Genomic DNA, 9,296 nt, shown 5'->3' with positions numbered 1-9,296 from the left:
CCTGATAGGAGACTAGAGTTAATCCACGCTCCAAGCACTCTTAGCCGACGCCCATCCCAAACAAGCACGCCATACAGCGAAAGGGATCAGCCAAGAAAGGTACCTCTACTCTCTTCATGGTTCTCTCTATTTAAAGCCGACCAGATCCCTCTTATGTTAGCTTCCGATGTGGGATCCTCCATCATCGAGTTTAAATTCAACACCAACTCTGTCACTGTTAGCAAAATAAATGCTCCTTGCTTGCCATGGGATTCAACCCATGCCTCCCTCAAATGCTCCACATGCTACTTGCCACTAAACCACAAGGCTTTTTGTGTCATATTTTATCCCCAATTAAATATAAGGTCTAAAGGCCAAAGTCCAGGTTCCCTAAAAAAAACCAAAATAAATTGCAAGAGCCAAGGCTTGAACCCAGGCTCTTATACAACCTTAATGATGCCACAACCACTAGACTACATGCTTCCTTATGTCATTTATTTACCACAATAATTTAAAAGGCCCTCATCCAAGTATCCAAGTTTTTTTTTTTCACTTAATACCAAAATTTTTGCTAAAGCCCAAGTTTAAACCCAAGATTTCTCCAACACTTCTCAAAGCCATTAACCACTAAAGCAAACATTTAATTGTTTCATTTCATTGCACAATTAAATACCTATATACAACCTCCTTACGGACCCCCACTCAAGGCCCAATACTTTTAGGCCCATATTCGGGGTGTTACAATTCTACCCCTTTAAAGAAATTTCATCCTCGAAATTTTCCACTCTCAGACTACACCACCACACTTCCGTTGCACACTTTGATACCAATAATACTAACATACACCAAAAACATTTGTCCATCGGAGCGGATAGATTTCACATGCAACCAATTTCTACATTTCCAGAACACACACCAAATAAATACTAAATCTAAATTCAAGCGTTACAGTTTACTCTTAACTAGAGAGTTTCAGTATAGTGCTACTATCTATAGTGGTTTCTCAATATAGTATTTCAATCTATAACAGTAAACAGAGTTAGAGAACTTACAAATTTGGTGCCGGAGACTCTGTGTGCCACACCTCCAGTAACATCTTTTCAGAAACAAGTCAAGTTTCGTTGAGAGACTTCAAAACAAAATTTTAGAAAAACCCTTTTCAAACCCCAATTTTAGAAAAAGAAAAACAACAATAATTTTCTGCTACCCACACCACAGTCGAGTTTTGCAACCTAAGCTCTGATACCATTAAATGTAACACCCTAAACCCGGCCCAGACGTAATGGCCGAATCTGACGTGCCATATTGAAGTTAAAAATCCACGCTTTGTTTTAGTGTTTTCACAAAAACGATCGTTTGATAAGGCTTAACCAAGTGAATGGAAGCTGCGCACCAAGTAGGTATCCAAAAACAGAAGAGGTGAGCCATGAAGGCTGCTTAAGTACCAAGCTCTTTGAATGGATCCAATCCTAGACATGCCCACAACCATTGCCACACTTTGGTGCGAGGTTAGGTTTTGAGAAAAACGAGTTAGAATTCATTTAAGTAGATAATTTTGATAAACCGATTAATTGTATCATTGCGTTACTTTGAAAACAATTATCATTTTGAAAACGCGGCCTAAGTCTAACCCATTTTGGATTGTTATCTGTAAAATATAGGGTATAAAATAAAATAATCCCAGAAAAATAATTAAAATGGCCTTATTACAACCCAAAACCAAATAATAACATTAAGAAGATAAAACTTATAAAGAAATAATCGGCTACTTATTGCAATTAAAAGAAACAGAAACAGTAGTGTGGCCATCTCCGAGTCCCTCGCAGCTCCAAACCATCTAAGCTTAGGGATTACATGCACAGTTAGAAACGGGGTGAGTTTACAAAAACTCAGTGTGTAATCCCAATAACATACAAACAGTGAAAACACAGTATCAGTACAATCTGGGCCAAAGCCCTATTTAGTCTTGACATATACTTGGTCAAGCCTTTCGCTTAATCTTCATCGGGTCAAGCCTTTTCATAAATCATATCATTGCGCTGAAGCCTTTTCATAAATCATTTCACTGGGCCGAAGCCTTTACTGTAAACGGTATGGCCCATAGGCCCATTTCAATATCACATGTAATGTCAATGGATGTATGCAAGCCCATTTCAATATCATATGAAATACCAATGAATATATGCAAGCCCATTTGGGGAGACTACTCGACCCACCATCCACTACTCTCCACCCGTACCAACCAACACACCATGTGGGGAATGATTCAACCCACCCAACCAACACACCACTGGCAGCATAGCTGCTTTATCATATATCTAGAGGCCTAGCCTCTTTTAATAACTGGGGCAAAGCCCTTTTCGATAAACTGGGGCAAAGCCCTTTTCAATAAATTGGGGCATAAGCCCTTTTCGGTAAACTGGGGCATAAGCCCTTTTTCAATAAAATTGGGCATAAGCCCTTTTGCACTTCCTCCATCCATATAAAAACCCAACCCAATGCATTTATGAATACATCATGTGCATTTCATACATATCATGTGCATTTCATACATATCATGTGCATTTTATACATATCATGTGCATATCATATCAATCATGTATATCATATCCCACGTATCAAAATTATAATTAAACCCTAGGGGTATACTGGTCATCTTTACCTAAGGGCAAAACAGTCATTTTCATACTATAAGGGTAATTTTATAATTTTACCAAATATCAAGGTTTTCCATGTTCATAAACAATTATCAAGATTTCCGAGTGTTTAAACAATGATCTTTAACCCACTTTATCAAACTCGGGCTTTTAGGCCCAAAACCTATAATGGGCCCTACGAATGCCGACTTAGCCCACTAAGCCTGCTTAATCCAAAATTTACAACAGTACTAACCGTGTTATCATGTAACTTTTCCAAATTCCATTTTCTATCAATTTTACCCAAATGGGCCCGAAAGCCTATTGGGCCTAATTCCAGCCCATTGAGGCCCAACTTACCATCGTGCACAAAATTGTGTTCTTACCTGTTCCATCGATCCAACCACCGATCATATCATATCTATCACACTTTAAGCAAAGGCAAAATCACAAGTTCTCAAAATACTGGTATTTTAGCATTTCGGCTTCTCAGCAAATATTAATCTAAGCTATTACAAGGGTTAGTACACACCTGTTACGGGTTGAAGTTGAAACATTTCCATAATCAATCACTTACGATAACCACCACCTGTCACTCAAACTTAACTATTCCAATATCAATATATGTAAATCCTAAGCACATCAGTCATACGAAACATAAAGGCGTATTCATCATTTTACCATACAAGGGTATTACGGTCACTTTACCCTACAGGGGCTTTACGGTCTTTTTACCTATTAGGGGTATTTTAGTCATTTCATCCTACAAGGGTGTTTTGGTAAATCTACAAATCAAGGGTATTTCTATAATTTTTTAAATCAGGGGTATTTTGGTAATTTTACAAATTGAGGGTATTTCGGTAATTTCACAAACCAGTGGTATTTTGATAATTTTACAAACTAGGGGTGTTTTGGTAATTCTACCCTATAGAGGCATCTCAGTAATTTCACAATCGAGGGTAAAACGGTAATTTTGTAAATCAAGGGTAAAACAGTAATTCTGTAAATAAAGGGTAAAACAGTAATTTTATAAACCGAGGGTACTTTGGTAAATTTTACAAGTCGATGGTATTTTAGTAATTTTACAAATCAGTGGGTATTTTAGTAATTTTACAAATCAGGGGGTATTTTAGTAATTTTGTAAATCGAGGGTAAAACAGTAATTTTATAAACGACGGTAAAACGGTAATTCTATAAATCGAGGGTAAAATGGTAATTCTAAAAATCGAGGGTAAAATGGTAATTCTATAAATCGAGGGTAGAACGGTAATTCTGTAAATCAGGGGTACTTTGGTAATTTGGTAAACTAAAGTATTCTAAACAGGGATAATAATACGAATGTGCCTAAAGCCTATTCTCGGCCCAAATGGGCCCACACGCTCGTGTGGCCCTTTTAGCCCAAATCTAGCCACAGATATGAGATTCACCTAGCCTAGTCCAATATTTATTACACAATCAAACAACTTATCCAATTGGGCCCGTAGGCCCATTGGGCCCACATGACCCCTTTCGGCCCATCGTGGCTCGAAGTAGCCATCCTATAGCTAGAGTAGTGAGAAATACACACCTGATAGGAGACTAGAGTTAATCCACGCTCCGAGCACTCTTAACCGACACCCATCCCAAACGAGCACGCCATACAGCGAAAGGGATCAGCCAAGAAAGGTACCTCTACTCTCCTCATGGTTCTCTCTATTTAAAGCCAGCTTCGCATCCCCTCTTATGTTAGCTTCCTGATGTGGGATCCCTCCATCATCAGAGTTTAAATTCAACACCAACTCTTGCAGCCTCTTGTTAGCAAAATAAATGCTCCTTGCTTGCTGTGGGATTCGAACCCATGCCTCCCCTCAGATGCTCCACATGCTACTTGCCACTAAACCACAAGGCTTTTTGTGTCATATTTTATCCCCAATTAATTATAAGGTCTAAAGGCCAAAGTCCAGGTTCCTTAAAAAAACCAAAATAAATTGCAAGAGCCAAGGCTTGAACCCAGGCTCCTATACAACCTTAATGACGCCACAACCACTAGACTACATGCTTCCTTGTGTCATTTATTTACCACAATAATTTAAAAGGCCCTCATCCAAGCATCCAAGTTTTTTTTTTTCACTTAATACCAAAATTTTTGCTAAAGCCCAAGTTTAAACCCAAGATTTTTCCAACACTTCTCAAAGCCATTAACCACTAAAGCAAACATTTAATTGTTTCATTTTATTACACAATTAAATCCCTATATACAACCTCCTTACTGACCCCCAGTCAAGGCCCAATACTTCTAGGCCCAAATTTGGGGTGTTACAAAAGTGATGCATAATAATGCTCATAATGAAACCACTATAAAAAAATATTCAATAGCATCAAGATCCTAATATATATAATAATAAGCTATGTGAATACATCTAAAAATAAACGCTAACTAATCTAGTTATACCAAATTAATGTCCTCTAAAATAATAAGAGAAATTTAAACTAAAACAAAAATAGAAAAATAAATAAATAAGAAATAAATAAATAAATAAATGAAACTGAAAGAACATAAAAGTGGGGGTAAAAGGAGGAACTACGGGCGGAGGTGCGGACTACGGTGGGTCAAGGAGGCTTGCGGCGGTGCGTGGTGGTTGGCGCAAGGGGTGGACGGTGAGGGAAGCAGCTGGTGGCCGTACTGGTAAGGGGGAAAGAAAAAGAAAGTAGTGGGGGAAAGGAAGAAGAGAGGGGAAGAAGGGAAGAAAGGGAAAAGAAAGAAAGATAAAGGGAAAGGGGAGGTAGTGGTCAGTCGACGGTCGGGGAGAAGGAGGAAGGAGGGGATTGGTGGCGAGGGAAAGGTGGGGTGCGGCGGCAGCTGGTTGAGAGGGTTTGAGGAAGAAGAAGACAAAATAAAAATTATGTTTTGGGGGGTTAAAATATGGTATGGTCGTGTTGGGCAACACGGCCGTGTCACACGCTCGTGTGGCACGAGTTTAGCCCGTGTTAATCGCGAATATCGAATGCCCATTCATCACAAGGCCTGGGACACGCCCGTGTGTCTAGGCTGTGTGCTACGTTGTTCGCTTCTCCCATGCCTGTGTGGTCTCCCACACACCTGTGTGTCCAAACACACAGCCGTGTGGTTCGCCCGTGTATCTCTCTAACCTGTTTAAAATTTGAAAATTTAGCTCCAGTTTTCACACAGCCTAGAACATGCCCTTGTGTCCAGGTCGTGTACATGCCCGTGTCTCCTCTTTTAACCCGTGTCTGTCAAGTTTGGGTAATTTTAAGTCCTGTTTTCGCATGGCCAAGGACACGCTGGTGTGCCCAGGCCGTGTGGGTCACTGTACCTGTATAAAAAAACACGAAAAATAGATAAAATAAACGGGTTAGTGGTGTTAGTGCTCGGGTTGCCTCCCGAGAAGCGCTTATTTATAGTCTAAGCTTGGCTCACCTCATATTTGCACGGTCATGGTCATTCGAGGAGTTGAAACTCCTCATCCCTACAATTAATTTTATCAAAATAAGGTTTTAGGCGAGTACTATTCACCTTAAAAGTGCCGAATTTGGAATGAGTTACCTTGACTGTACCATATGGGAAAATGTTGAGTACTGTAAAAGGGATTTCTCCATTAGGTTTAGAAGTGGCAGCACGAGGGCCTGCTTCATCTAACAGTACATTGTCTCCAACCTTAAGTTGATTCGATTCACCTTTAAGTTTGTCATGGCACTACCTTGATTCATTGTGTATTCTCAGTTTCTCCCTAACCTATGTTCGCCATTCATCTAGTTCCTCGATCTATAGCCTTCGCTCTTCATGGATAGTCTTGTCATTACATGGGTTGGAACGTGGCTCATTTGTACTTCTCGAAATTTTTTCCTGTAAAGAGGGTTGAACAACAAGGTTACTCATATTAAAAGAACTTATGTAATCATCTCGATCACTAGTCTTTTTGACAGAATCACGAGCTCGGAGTTTAATCATGTCATTGCCTACCCGAAGTATTAACTCACCTGTACCGACATCAATAATAGTCCTAGCAGTTGCTAAAAAGGGTCGTCCTAAAATTAAAGGAATGTCACTATCCTCATCCATGTCTAAAACAACAAAGTCTACTGTAAATATAAATTTGTCGATTTTAACGAGCATATACTCAATTATACCCCTAGGAAATCTAATGGTTTTATCAGCCAATTGAACGCTCATCCTAGTTTGTTTGGGTTTCCCAAGACCTAGTTGTTTAAGCATTTTATAAGGCATAACATTAATACTTGCCTCTAAATCAGCTAAAGCATTGTTAACATTCAAACTACCAATTAAACAAGGAATTGTAAAACACCCTGGATCTTTTAGTTTGTTGGGTAACTTGTTTTGAAGAATAGCTGAGCAAACTGCATTTAACTCCACATGTGATGACTCATCTAACTTCCATTTTTTTTTATAAGAGATCCTTTAAAAATTTAACCGAGTTGGGCATCTGCGAAAGAGCTTCAATAAACGGTAAGTTAATATGTAACTTTTTAAGTAGTTTAAGGAATTTACCGAATTATTTGTCTGTGCGGACTTTTCTTTTTGCATTGGGATATGGTATACAAGGTTTATACTCTTTGCTTACCGACTCTTGTGTACCATGATTCATCTCATCCTTACCATTACTTACCACAGTTTTGTGCCTTGTTTCAGATTTAGATTCAGCTAACCCTTATTTGTCGCGCACAGTGATGCCATGAAGTTGCTCTCTTGGGTTAGTTTCTGTGTTACTGGGCAAGCTAGCTTGTGGTCTTTCAGAGATCAACTTAGCCAGCTGTCCTATTTATTCTCAAGTCCTTAAATCGATGCCTTTTGATTTTTAATTGTAGTTTCAGTGTTTTGAAAATGGGTTTCTACCACTGAAATTAACTTCGTCATCATCTCTTCAAGGTTTAGCTTTCTCTCTTGCTGGTAAGGTTGTTGTTGGAATCCTGGAGGTGGTGGTGGTCTCTAATTTCCTTGATCACCCCAAGAGAAGTTGGGATGGTTCCTCCAACCTGCATTGTAAGTATTACTATATGGATTATTCTGTGGTCTAGAACTGTTACCCATATAGTTGACTTGTTCGTTCGTAGTACTATGGTTATAGGCTAGGCATTCTAGGTTATTTATCCCTCCTCCATTTGTATCACACTGCATCACCAGATGCACCTGCATAGAAACACATAAGCCATCAATCTTTTTATTTAAGAGCTCTACCTGGTTTGATAACATGGTGACCGTGTCGAGGTTGAAAACACCGACTGCTTTATTACGCTTTGTCTTCATGACTTGCCACTGATAATTACTCAGTGACATCTCTTTAATGAACTCATAAGCCTCATCAGGTGTTTTATTATTTAAGGTTCCACTGACTGCTGCATCGACCATCTGTCTCGTTAAGGGGTTCAAACCATTGTGGAAAGTTTGAACCTATAGCCATAAAGGTAATCCATGGTGAGGGCACCTTCTCAATAAATCCTTGTATCTCTCCCATGCATTATATAGTGTTTCTAAATCTATCTGCATAAAAGAAGAGATATCATTCCTCAATTTAGACATTTTAGCCTGCGGAAAATATTTGAGTAAAAATTTTTCGGTCATTTGCTCCCAAGTAGTGATTGATCTTCATGGTAACGAGTTCAACCACTGTTTAGCCTTATTCCTTAATGAAAAGGGAAACAACCGAAGGCGAATGGCATCGTTAGAAATGCCATTGATCTTAAAGGTGTCATAGACTTCTAGAAAATTTGCTAAAGAGTGTTTGGATCCTCGTCCTGCAAACCATTAAACTGAACAAACTGTTATATCATTTGAATAGTGTTAGGTTTCTGTTCAAAATTATTTGCAGCAATAGCAAGTCTAACTATACTCGATTTAGTTCCTGTTAAAGTAGGTTTAGCATAATCATACATAGTACGAGGAGTAGAATTCTGATTTACTGGATTTGCAGTAACCATAGGAGGTAGCGGATTATTCTGATTATTAGCCATCTCCTCGGTTGTAGTATGGATATCGTCCTTTCGCTCTTTCTCTATGTATTGTAGACTTCGCCTTATTTCTCTTCAGTTTTTGCAAGCTGTGCTCTCAATCTCACTGTCAAAAAGCAAAGGTCCTGACAGATTCCTCCTAGTCATAAACTAGAGACACCTGCCAGATGCAATTAAAAAGAAAAATTTAGAAAAGGAAAATTAAATTAAAAAAAAAGTAAATTGCAATAAAACTAAAAATGGCTAAAGTAATAAAAATCAAGCATTCCTAATATCTAATTAACTAAGATTACGACAGAGATAAAAGTTAAAAAATACTGTTTAGAAAACCGATGGAGAAGACAATATCCAAGGAAGAATTCACCTAGACTTCACTTATTATTTCTGAATTAGACGATTTATTCACTTGACGTAATCCGTAGAAATCCCTGATTTATGTTAATATCTCTCTCGAGACTAAAAACAACTGACTTTAGGTTGATTAATCGAAATATCTTTCTAATTAAAACCCCTATTGTCGTATTAACTCGATCTATGGATTCCTTTATTAGATTTCACTCTAATCCGGCAGATTTATATCATCCTATCTCTAGGATTGCATGCAACTCCGCTTAATTATGGGAGATCTACTCTAAAACAGGGACTTTTGCTCCACTGAATAAGCATATCAAAACCTTAATTAATATCTTGGAATACTAAAGCAAGGATTAAAACTCA

At 38.5% G+C, this 9,296-nt stretch overlaps 1 non-coding gene across 1 annotated transcript; it reads left to right on the top strand.

Moving 5' to 3' along the window:
• Window positions 1–8,038: 8,038 nt before the first annotated feature.
• Window positions 8,039–8,145, top strand: LOC128287139 (small nucleolar RNA R71). Its single transcript, XR_008277836.1, has one exon. It is a non-coding gene; the product is annotated as a small nucleolar RNA R71 (small nucleolar RNA).
• The last annotated feature ends 1,151 nt before the right edge of the window (window positions 8,146–9,296 follow it).

This window comes from Gossypium arboreum, chromosome 13 (genome assembly GCF_025698485.1).
Source record: "Gossypium arboreum isolate Shixiya-1 chromosome 13, ASM2569848v2, whole genome shotgun sequence".
Taxonomy (NCBI): Eukaryota; Viridiplantae; Streptophyta; class Magnoliopsida; order Malvales; family Malvaceae; genus Gossypium; species Gossypium arboreum.
Note: the sequence above shows the minus strand (reverse complement) of the source record. Positions and strands in the feature narration are given on the sequence as shown.